Source organism: Papio anubis, chromosome 16 (assembly GCF_008728515.1).
Source record: "Papio anubis isolate 15944 chromosome 16, Panubis1.0, whole genome shotgun sequence".
NCBI classification, from domain to species: domain Eukaryota; kingdom Metazoa; phylum Chordata; class Mammalia; order Primates; family Cercopithecidae; genus Papio; species Papio anubis.
Genome location: NC_044991.1, coordinates 63,831,249 through 63,842,588, shown reverse-complemented (window position 1 = coordinate 63,842,588; position 11,340 = coordinate 63,831,249). Strand labels below are relative to the sequence as shown.

At 50.1% G+C, this 11,340-nt stretch overlaps 1 protein-coding gene across 2 annotated transcripts in view; it reads left to right on the top strand.

Annotated features, from left to right (window-relative positions):
* Positions 1-5,570: 5,570 nt before the first annotated feature.
* Positions 5,571-11,340, top strand: part of SLA2 (Src like adaptor 2) — a 38,097-nt gene continuing 32,327 nt past the window's right edge. The window contains exons 1-2 of one of the 2 annotated variants that reach the window (XM_021921083.2): positions 5,571-6,644; positions 10,187-10,275. The gene's annotated coding sequence lies outside the window, so the exon portion shown is untranslated. The remainder of the gene's footprint in view (positions 6,645-10,186; positions 10,276-11,340) is intronic. The other variant, XM_003904787.5, reaches the window with a different exon arrangement.

Sequence of the window (11,340 nt, the reverse complement as noted above, 5' to 3'; positions counted from 1 at the left end):
TTGCTGGTGGTATTTCTTTCAAGCCATTCACTGGGGTTCAGGGTGGGACGAGTTGCTGTATGCTGGTTCTGTGTTGGCATTTTCACATGTGATTGCTTATCCACCAAGCGACACTGTCCATTTATAGGAGGAAATGAAGCCTGATGATAAATCATTCGCCCAAAGTCATACAGCCAATAACTCCAGCCAGGATCAAATCCTATGGAATTATGCAGAATTCTATCTGATGTGTCTATATTTCCCTGAAGCCAAAAATCGTGAGAAGCCTGACAGTATTGTTTGTGATGGAGAAGCTGAGGTCTTGAGAAGGTGGTCCACGTCACAGCTCTACCACTTGTGTGGGATTGCTGAGTCTCACTTCTCATTTAATAATCTGCAACCACTTGTCTGGGTTCCTCTAAGAGACCAGCCTGTGTTTCTCCAGAAATAGCTATATTTGTACCCATCAAGAATAATTTCAGACCGGGTGCGGCGGCTCACACCTGTAATCCCAGCACTCTGGGAGGCTGAGGTGGGCGGATCACCTGAGGACAGGAGTTAAAGACCAGCCAGGCCAACATGGTGAAGCCCTGTTTCTACTAAAAATACAAAAATTAGCCGGACATGGTGGTGTGTGCCTGTAATCCCAGCTACTTGGAAGGCTGAGGCAGGAGAATCACTTGAACCCAGGAGCTGGAGGTTGCCGTGAGCTAAGATCACACCACTGCACTCTAGCTTGGGCTACAGAGTGAGACTGTGTCTCAAAAAAAAAAAAAAAAAAAAAGCCAGGTGTGGTGGCTCACACCTGTAATCCCAGCACTTTGGGAGGCCGAGGCAGGCGGATCACCGGAGTTCAGGAGTTCAAGACCAGCCTGACCAATATGATGAAACCCCATCTCTACTAAAAGTACAAAAAAAAAAAAATTAGCCGAGCATGGTGGCATGTGCCTGTAATCCCATCTACTTGGGAGGCTGAGACAGGAGAATCACTTGAACCTGGGAGGTGGAGGTTGCAGTGAGCCAAGATTGCACCATCGCACTCCAGCCTGGGCAACAAGAGTGAGGCTCCGTCTCAAAAAAATAATAATAATCATTTCAGGAGACCACCATCTCAGATGAGTTTTCAGTGACCCAGGGGCAAGTGCCAGCAAAAGTGCATGTGGATTGCTACATCTGCGAGAGGCACTCGTAAAAAATGACATGGACTGCAGGGTGCAGTGGCTCACACCAGTAATCCCAGCACTTTGGGAGGCTGAGGTGGGCAAATCACGAGGTCAGGAGATCGAGACCATCCTGGCTAATACAGTGAAACCCCATCTCTACTAAAAATACAAAAAATTAGTCGGCCGTGGTGGCGGGCACCTGTAGTCCCAGCTACTTGGGAGGCTGAGGCAGGAGAATGGTGTGAACCCAGGTGGCAGAGCTTGCAGACAGCAGAGATAGCACCACTGCACTCCAGCCTGGGCAGCAGAGCGAGACTGTCTCAAAAAAAAAAAAAAAAAAAAAATGACATGGACCCTGCCCGTTCTTGCAGAGGAATTGAAACAAATGTATGTGAACAGATAAAGATTACCAAGCTGAAGTCTTACGATGCAGGCCAGTGGTCCACAGAATGCTGACATGGGAAGGAATTGATCTGATGGCCTCAGTTGCCCTTTTTTTGTTTTTTGTTTTGTTATGTTTTGTTTTGACATGGAGTCTCGCTCTGTCGCCCAGGCTATACTGCAGTGGCACGATATCCACTCACTGCAACCTCCGCCTCCTAGGTTCAAGCAATTCTCCTGTCTCAGCCTCCCGAGTCCTGGGACTACAGGCATGTGCTACCACACCCAGCTAATTTTTTGTAGAGATGGGGTTTCGCTATGTTGACCATGCTGGTCTGGAACTCCTGACTTTTAGTGATCTGCCCGCCTCAGCCTCCCAAAGTGCTGAGATTACAGGCATGAGCTACTGCGCTGGGACTTTTTTTTTTTTTTAAATAGTGTCTTGCTTTGTCACCCAAGCTGGATGGCAGTGGTGTAATCATAGCTCACTGCAGCCTCAAACTCCTGGGCTCAAGCCATCCTCCCACTTCAGCCTCTTGAGTAACAGAGACTACAGGCATGCACCACCATGCCTAGCTAATTTTTTATTTTTATTTTTTTTTTTTTTTGAGACGGAGTCTCGCTCTGTCACCCAGGCTGGAGTGCAGTGGCCGGATCTCAGCTCACTGCAAGCTCCTCCTCTCGGGTTCACGCCATTCTCCTGCCTCAGCCTCCCGAGTAGCTGGGACTACAGGCAACCGCCACTTCGCCCGGCTAGTTTTTTTTTTATTTTTTAGTAGAGACGGGGTTTCACCGTGTTAGCCAGGATGGTCTCGATCTCCTGACCTCGTGATCCGCCCGTCTCGGCCTCCCAAAGTGCTGGGATTACAGGCTTGAGCCACCGCGCCCGGCCAAATTTTTTATTTTTTGTAGAGACAGGGTATCACTTTGTTGCCCAGGCTGGACTTGAACTCCTGACCTCAAGTGATCTTGCCTTAGCCTCCCAAAATGCTAGGATTACAGGTGTAGGAATCAGCCCTTTATTGAGCATCTATATATAGGCCAGGCCCTTAATGCCTTCCTATAAATTTCCTTCTATTGATCCAGTGAGATACATGCTATTCCCATTTTATGGATGCAGAAACGGGTCCAGAGATAACTAGTTTGTAAATGGTCACAAAACTAGTAAGTGGCTGTATGGGAAACAGTTTCCTCCACTACACTCAACAATTCCAACACTTCTGTGACCAAATGTATGAGCTTTTTTCCCATACCAACCAATTCTCCAACACCCCAGACACGGAGTAGGTGTCCTAAGTTATGACTCCAGCTTCCTGGAGTTAGCACAGACCCTACAGGTTAAGGGTTCAGGCCCACAAGACCTACTTCAGATGCCAGTTGCAAGCAGTGGATCCCCAGGTTATTCATACTTCTGTCCACCCTGGCTACAAATTGGACCCCCTCCCTCAGGTTTGATAGTTTGCTAGGATGGCTCACAGAACTCAGGGAAACACTGAATTTACTGGTTTATTATTCAAAACGATATGAGGCTGGATACGGTGGCTCACACTAGTCATCCTAGCACTTTGGGAGGAGGAGGATCACTTGAACCCAGGAGTTCAAGACCAGCCTGGGCAATATAGTGATCATGAGGTCAGGAGATCAAAACCATCCTGGCTAACATGGTGAAACCCCATTTCTACTAAAAATACAAAAAATTAGCTGGGCATGGTGGCAGGCACCTGTAGTCCCAGCTACTCGGGAGGCTGAGGCAGGAGAATGGCGTGAACCCGGGAGGCGGAGCTTGCAGTGAGCCAAGATCGTGCCACTGCACTCCAACCTGGGTGACAGAGCAAGACTCCATCTCAAAAAAAAAAAAAAAAAAAAAAGCATACGATAAAGGATACAACAGGTAAATGGCCAGAAAAAGAAGTATATAGGGCCGGGTGTGGTGGCTCACACCTGTAATCCAGCACTTTGGGAGGCCAAGGCAGGTGGATCACAAGATCAAGAGTTCGAGGCTGGTCAACATGGTGAAACCCCGTCTACTAAAAATACAAAAATTAGCTGGGCATGGTGGCAGATGCCTGTAATCCTAGCTACTTGGGAGGCTGAGGCAGGAGAATCGCTTAAACCTGGGAGACTGAAGTTGCCAAGATTGCACCATTGCACTCCAGCCCGGGCAACAAGAGCAAAACTCCATCTCAAAAAAAAAAAAAAAGATATATATGTAGGAGGCTGGACACAGTGGCTCAAACCTGTAATCCCAGCAGTTTAGGAAGCCAACGTGGGTGGATCCCCTGAGGTCAGGAGTTCGAGACCAGCCTGGCTAACACGATGAAACTGCCTCTGTACTAAAAATACAAAAATTAACTGGGCACGATGGTGGGCACCTGTAATCCCCGCTACTCGGGAGGCTGAGGCAAGAGGATCGCTTGAACCCAGGAAGCAAAGGATATAGTGAGCCTAAATTGTGCCACTGCACTCCAGTCTGGGCAACACAGCAAGACTCTATCTTAAAAAAAAAAAAAAAAAAAACAGAGTATGTAGAGCAAGGTCTGGAGGGGTCCCAGGGAGTTGGAGTGTGCCATCCTTCTGGTGTGCTGGATGTGTTCAGAGACCTGGAAGCTCTCTGAACCTCATACTTGAGGGATTTTTATAGAAGCTTCATTACATAAGCATTATCAATCATTAACTCAATCTCCAGCTCCTCTCCCTACTCCAGAGGATGAGGGTGGGACTGAAAGCTCCAAGCTCATAATGATAGCTTTGTCTTTCTAGTGACCAGTCCGCATCCAGGAGCCCACCAAGTGTTGCCTCATTAGAACAGAAAACACTTCTGTCACCGAGAAAATTAGAAGGGTTTTAAGAGCTCTGGCCAGGAGCCAGGGAGGAACACCAGTGCATATTTCTTAGTGGAAGACCTAGGATTTTAAATTTTGTAATTCTTAGGTGCCTCCCTAAGTAGAAAAGGAGAGTTATGCGGTGGGATTCTTTTAAGAAGAGACCAGAGTTTCCCTACTTCCTGCCCCATTCATGAACTGCACCTTGAGGCTTGTTTTGGAAATTTGCCTGTCATAAGAAGATGGGCATTAGAGTTGTATGGCAGCAGGAGTGGGAAGGTGGGCTCAAGCCAAGGCCTACGTCCCTGAGTGAATGTCACCCATTCTAACATCCTGATTAGAACTTTCGTGCAGAAGTGTGCCTCCACTCTGGCTCCTTCAGCTCGCTATGCCGAGTGCCTACAAAGATAAAAATCAAACCAGCCTTCCCCAGGATCAAGGGAGAACCTCAGCAGGAGTGCTCTAGCTGGCAAGGCCCCAGAAAGGGCTGCATGGGCTGAGCTGGAGTCAGGAGTCATTTCAGTGCAGTGGGCCCTTTGTCTCCAGGAGTACTAATCCCCCTAATGGGGAAGCAGCAAGAGGGTGTGGTTAAATCTTAATGAAAGGTGGGACTGAAGGTAACACACTGATCAAAGACAATTCAGCCCTCCGGAGTCAGATTCTTTATCCTAGACCAGTGACTCTCAAGCTTAGGCATGGACCGTGGCTCATGCTTGTAATCCCAACACTTAGGGAGGCGGAGGCGGGAGGATCAATTGAGGCCGGGAGTTTGAGACCAGCCTGGGCAGCACAGTGAAACCTCATCTCTACAAAAAAATTTTAGGCCGGGCGCGGTGGCTCAAGCCTGTAATCCCAGCACTTTGGGAGGCCGAGGCGGGTGGATCACAAGGTCAGGAGATCGAGACTATCCTGGCTAACATGGTGAAACCCCGTCTCTACTAAAAATACAAAAAACTAGCCGGGCGCGGTAGCGGGCGCCTGTAGTCCCAGCTACTTGGGAGGCTGAGGCGGGAGAATGGCGTGAACCCGGGGGGCGGAGCTTGCAGTGAGCCGAGATCGCGCCACTGCACTCCAGCCTGGGAGACACAGTGAGACTCCGTCTCAAAAAAAAAAAAAAAAAAAAAAATTTTAAAATTAGCCACCTGTAGTCCTAGCTACTCAAGGCTGAGAAGGGAGGATTACTTGAGCCTGGGTCAAGGCTGCACTGAGCTATGATTGTGCCACTGCATTCCATCCTGGGTGACAAAGCAAGACCCTGTTAAAAAAGAAATCAAGCCTGGGCGTGCATTGGAATCAGCTGGAAGCATGAAAGCAGCTTGCCGGGCCTACCCCCAGAGTAGGATTCCGTGGATCTGGGATGCAGCCTGAGAATTTGCATGTCTAACAAATTCCCGCTGAGGCTGCTGGTCTAGGGACCACACTTGGAGACCACTGTCCAGATACTGCTATTCAAAGTGTGGTCCCCAGACTGGCAACATGGGGTCACCTGGGAGCTTATTAGAAATGCAAAATATTGAACTCCGCCCCAGACCTTCTGAATCAGAGCCTGCAGTTTAACAAGATCTGCAGGTGATTCCTATGCACACTAAAGGTTGAGAAGGCACTGCTTCCCAAACTCGGCAGTCAAGGGAATCGCTTGGTTTAAAATTTAGATTCCTGGGCTCCCTGTCTGGTGACTTGGATTTAGAAGGTTTGGGAGATCCCAGAAATTACTACAATTAAGCCCGGCTGAGTGAGTGTTATGGTCAGGCCAGCAGGGGAACTCCTGCTCATTTTCCTCAGTCCTGTGTTCCTTGGACAAGACCATGCCACAAAGCCAGAGAAAAACCTTTTGCTCCAGGATCATGACAAGGCAGCAGCTGCTCCCCTAGAAACAGGAACTCGGGGAAGGTGGCTCCTCCATGGTCTGTGATGCCGTCAGAGGAAACGGGTGGTTGTGAGAACCACAGAGTCTGCAGTCGGAGCTAGAGCTCCAAGGACCCCACGCCTGTGTCTCTGTGACAGAGCTCAGAGGGCCCTGGGCCTTCCTTCCCTGGCTCGGCTGTGCTTGGGAGTGTTCCCCAATCCAGAATCCCTCAGGAGCATGGGGCAGCTGATCCATCCCTGCTGTACAAACTGCTGACTGCAGACGGATGCTGAGCTACCCAAACCGACACCTAGCCTCTCCCTGAAGATCCTCCCAGGCTGAGAGTTCTGGGTGTCCCAGGACCAAGGACACTGGCAGACTTCCAGAAGGCCCCCAAAGCCCTAACCTGTCCAGCCAGAGCATGCGTCTCAGCAAGCCTTTGATGACAAACCAGTAAGTATGCTTGCTTTTGTTCTCGGATGGCTTAGAGCCAGGTGAGGAAGAATGATCTCCCCGGCTCAGACTGGGTCTGGGCTTTATTTGCCATTGGGAAAAAAAACAGCTCAAGGAGAAGGGAGAGTGGCTGTAAAGAGGGGTGGTTTCTGGGGGTCCCAGAAGAACCAAGACCCACCTTTTCCACCTTTGACTGCCTCTTGGAGCTTACGCTCTTCCCTGCAGCTTGTCTTCACGCCCGTCCTAGTCCCATCTCAGTTGCGCATTTGCTGTGTGACTTTGGGCCCCTCTCTGCGCTGCAGTGAGACTCCAAAGGCAGGAATGTGAGGGCTATCATCTCTCAAGACAGTTCAGCTGGAGAGCCTACAGTGAAATCTCACTCTCAAAAGGGTGATATTTCTCAGTTGAAAGAAAGGGAGAGATCTCCCTTTAACTCGATCCAAATTCATTATTATTTTTTGTTGAGTTGGGGTCTCGTTCTGTCACCCAGGCTGGAGTGCGGCGGCGTAATCATGACTATAGACTTGAACCCCTGGGCTCAAGTGTAGTGGTGCAGTCCTAGCTCATTGCACCCTTGAACTCCTGGGTTCAGGGGATCCTCCCACCTTAGCCTCCCAAGTAGCTGAGACTACAGGCATGTACCACCATACCCAGCTAATTTGTTATATTTTTGTAGAGATGGCGGGGCCGGGGGGAGGTCTCACTGTGTTGCCCAGGCTGGTCTCAAACTCCTGGCCTCAAGCAATCCTCCTGTCTCAGCCTCCTGAATTGCTGGGATTATAGGCATGAGCCACCGTGCCTGGTCAAATCCATCACTCTTACACCCACCGCTGAAAAATGATCTTCAGAAGCGCAAAATACACATGACAACAGGCCCAGCCCTTCACGAATGGGCTATGTGACCAGAAGCACAAGGTCGTCCTCTCAGGGAGTTGGTCACTGTATCTGAAATGGGGCCCAAGTGAGACATTGAAAAAAAAAAAAACAACCAATATTCTGGGCAGTGAGCTGATCTCGGCTGCCGTTGACTAACTTTTTCCTTTCACCCGATGCCTCATGTCCTCCGGAAAGTGCCTGGCACATAGTAAGATTTTCAAAAATTTGTGTAGTTAATGATTAGATGCTGTCTTATAAAAGTTGTGGCTAATACTGCCTCCTCCTAGGCTGGCCTATCGCATGGTCTTTATTTTGCTCCCAGGGGCTTATTGGCCTTGACCTGACCAAGTCCTTGACCAGGTGAGGGGAGCTGCAGAGACTTTGGGGAGGCTTCCAGCCTGAGTACAGCTCCCCGGTCTCCGTCTGCCTTTGGGCCCAGCCCCCAGCTCCACCTGCGGCAGGAAGGAGTCTCTCGGTCTATTGCAGGTGGTGACTGTGGTCTTCCTGAAGGAGGGGAAAGGAAACTAAGCCTTACTGAGCACCCACTCTGTGCTGGACTCCTGCGACTCTCCCCACAGCCCTGTGGCGCCTGTGGTGCACCTCATTCACAGATGAGATGCAGGAAGCTTGCATGCTTTGCCTGAGGCCACACAGCTCCAACCAGGTTCAAGTGGGCACTCACGCTACCCAAGCCAGAGGTTCTCTCCCTGGGGTTTCCTGGTCTTGGGTTTGTAAAATTCCTCCTCAGGAGGATCGTTTGAGCCCAGGAGTTCAAGACCAGCCTGGGCAACACAGCAAGACCCCAATAATGTAAAACAAAACCAAAAAACCTCCTCAAGAACAGCAGCACCATTTCAATGTACCCAGGCTGCAGGATCCTAAAACTCTGAGCAGGAAGTGGCTGTCAGGACTCATTTCCATGCCATATGCCCATTCTGTGTTCAAGAGCTCCCTTCCAGATGAATGCTGAACACCCCATAGGGAGGCAGCAGCAAGCAGGTATTGGGTGTTTGTTTGTTTGTTTGTTTTGCAGCAGGGCGGGTACAGAGTCTTGCTCTGTCACGCAGGCTGCAGTGCAGTGGCACAATCTTGGCTCACTGCAGCCCCTGCCTCCCAGGTTCAAGCAATTCTTTTGCCTCAGCCTCTCAAGTAGCTGGGATTACAGGCACCCACCACCACACCAGGCTCATTTTTGTATTTTTAGTAAAGACAGGGTTTCACCATGTTGGCCAGGCTGGTCTCAAACTCCTGACCTCATGTGATCTGCTCGCCTCAGCCTCCCAAAGTGCTGGGGATTACAGGAGTGAGCCACCGCACCCGGCCCAGGTATTGTTATTCCCATGTCAATGACATGAAGCTGAAGAACAGAGAGGCTGTTCCATCCGCTAAGGTAGGATCTTTACTCCCCGGACAGGACTGGCCCAGGAGGCCACAGAAATCACTCCATGATGTTGATGGACACCCGTCCTCATCCAGGAAGGAGCCCACTCTGTCACCACCCCATTCAGTGAGCTCCTCCAGAGCAAGGAGCATGGGTTCCCCTCCAGGGACTGCCAGCCCTTGGCAGGTGCCTGACACAGAGCAGGAACTCCATGAATACCAGCTGAACTGGGCCAAATGTGTAATTGTGCCTTGTCCCTACTGAAAAGAATGAAACCATCTGAAAAGAAATACAAAGCTCTGCCTCCCACTCCCCAAACACTTTAATACAGTGTTTGGAAAAGTCAGCACTACCCTGGAAATCTGGGGATTTAAACTATTCTAAGGATAAGACACCTGTCCGAAGAGCTAACGGTCTCATTTAGTTAATGTGTGCTGAGTGCTTCCCTAAATGCTGAGTAATAGGCAAACAAAAGAAGTTCTTGTCCTCATTCAGTTACAGGATAGTGGCAGATTAAAGAAATGAACTCTAAAATGAATGACGAAAACTTCCCAAGAGGCTGGGTCCCATGGCTCACACCTGTAATCCCAGGACTTTGGGAAGCTGAGGTGGGAGGATTGATGGAGCCCAGGAGTTCAAGAACAGCCTGGGCAAAAAGGCGAGAGCCCATAACTTAAAAAAAAGAAAAAGGGCTGGGCGCAGTGGCTCATGCCTGTAATCCCAGCACTGTGGGAGGCCGAGGTGGGCGGATCACCTGAGGTCGGGAGTTCGAGACCACCCTGACCAATATGGAGAAACCCTGTCTCTACTAAAAATACAAAATTGGCCAGACGTGGTGGCGCATGCCTGTAATCCCAGCTACTCGGGAGGCTGAGGAAGGAGAATCACTTGAAGCCAGGAGGCGGAGGTTGTGGTGAGCCAAGATCGCGCTATTGCACTCCAGCTTGGGCAACAAGAATAAAAATCTGTCAAAAAAAAAAAAAAAAAAAAAAAAAAACTTGCAAAGAGGCTGGGTGTGGTGGCTAATGCCTGTGATCCCAGCTACTTGGGAGGCTGAGCTGGGAGGATCCCCTGAACCCAGGAGTTCAAGGGTGCAATGAGCTAGGACTGCACCACTACACTCTAGCCTGGGTGACGGAGCGAGACCTCCTGGGGAGGCTCCCAGGAGAGGCCTCTGATGAAGTGACATTCAGGACGTGGTAAAGGAAACAGGGGGCTGGCCAGGGTTTTCATGTGCATTATCTCTCGGACCTGTATGTTGAGTGTTGTTATCCCCATTTTTCAGATGAGGAAAAGGAGGCACAGAGAGGGGAAGTGGCTCAACAGTCAGTCCCCCGAAGCCTTGCAAGTCATCACTGCATCATACAACCCCTGGTACTTTTTTTTTTTTTTTTTTTTTTGAGGCAGCATCTCACTCTGTTGCCCAGGCTGGAGTGCAATAGTATGATCTTGGCTCACTGTGAACTCCACCTCCCAAGCTCAAGCAATCCTCCTGCCCTCCCACCTCAGCCTCCCGAATAGCTGGGATTACAGGTGTGCACCACCACAGCTGGCTAATTTTTGTGGTTTCTTTTATAGAGACTAGATTTCACCATGCTGGCCAGGCTGGTCTGGAACTCCTAAGCTCAAGCAATCTACCCTCCTCAGCCTCTTAAAGTGCTGGGATTAAGTACTCGGCCTCTTAAAGTACAGGGCCTGGTGGCTCACGCCTGTAATCCCAGCAACTCAGGAGGCTGAGACAGGTACTCTTACTTGGCCCTGTGACACCAGTAAGTGTATCCGTGTCACCGTGGCTTGCTGTGACACCATCTCTCACGCCTGCTCAGATCTCCCTTGCAGACCTCTTTTTTTTTTTTTTTTTTGAGAGGGAGTCTCGCTCTGTCACCTAGGCTGGAGTGCAGTGACTTGATCTCGGCTCATTGCAACCTCTGTCTCCCAGGTTCAAGCAATTCTATCTCAGCCTCCCTCCTGAGTAGCTGGGACTACAGGTGCATGCCACCATGCCCACCTAATCTTTGTATTTTTAGTAGAAATGAGGTTTCACCATACTGGTCAGGCTGGTCTTGAACTCCTGACCTCAGGTCATGCACCTGCCTCAGCCTCCCAAAGTGCTGGGATTACAGGCATGAACCACCACACCCAGCCCTCCTTGCAGACCTCTGACCCAAGCCACAGGTCCTGGTATGCCTGGAGGGAGCTCACTGTCCTGTCATTGTCCCCTCCCACCCATAGCAGAGTGTGATCCCTGGTCAGAGAAAGGGTTCTAAGTGAGCCGTAGGAAGTCAAAGGAGTGATCAACAAAGGCTAGGGGCTGGGAAGGCTTCCTGGGGAAGGAAGAATAGGATCCAAACAGGACTGAAGGAGAGGAGAAGGCATAACTGCCCATGGGAGGGACCTAAGCAGAGGCCCAGAAAGAAAAAGTTGAGCCTGTTGCGGCAT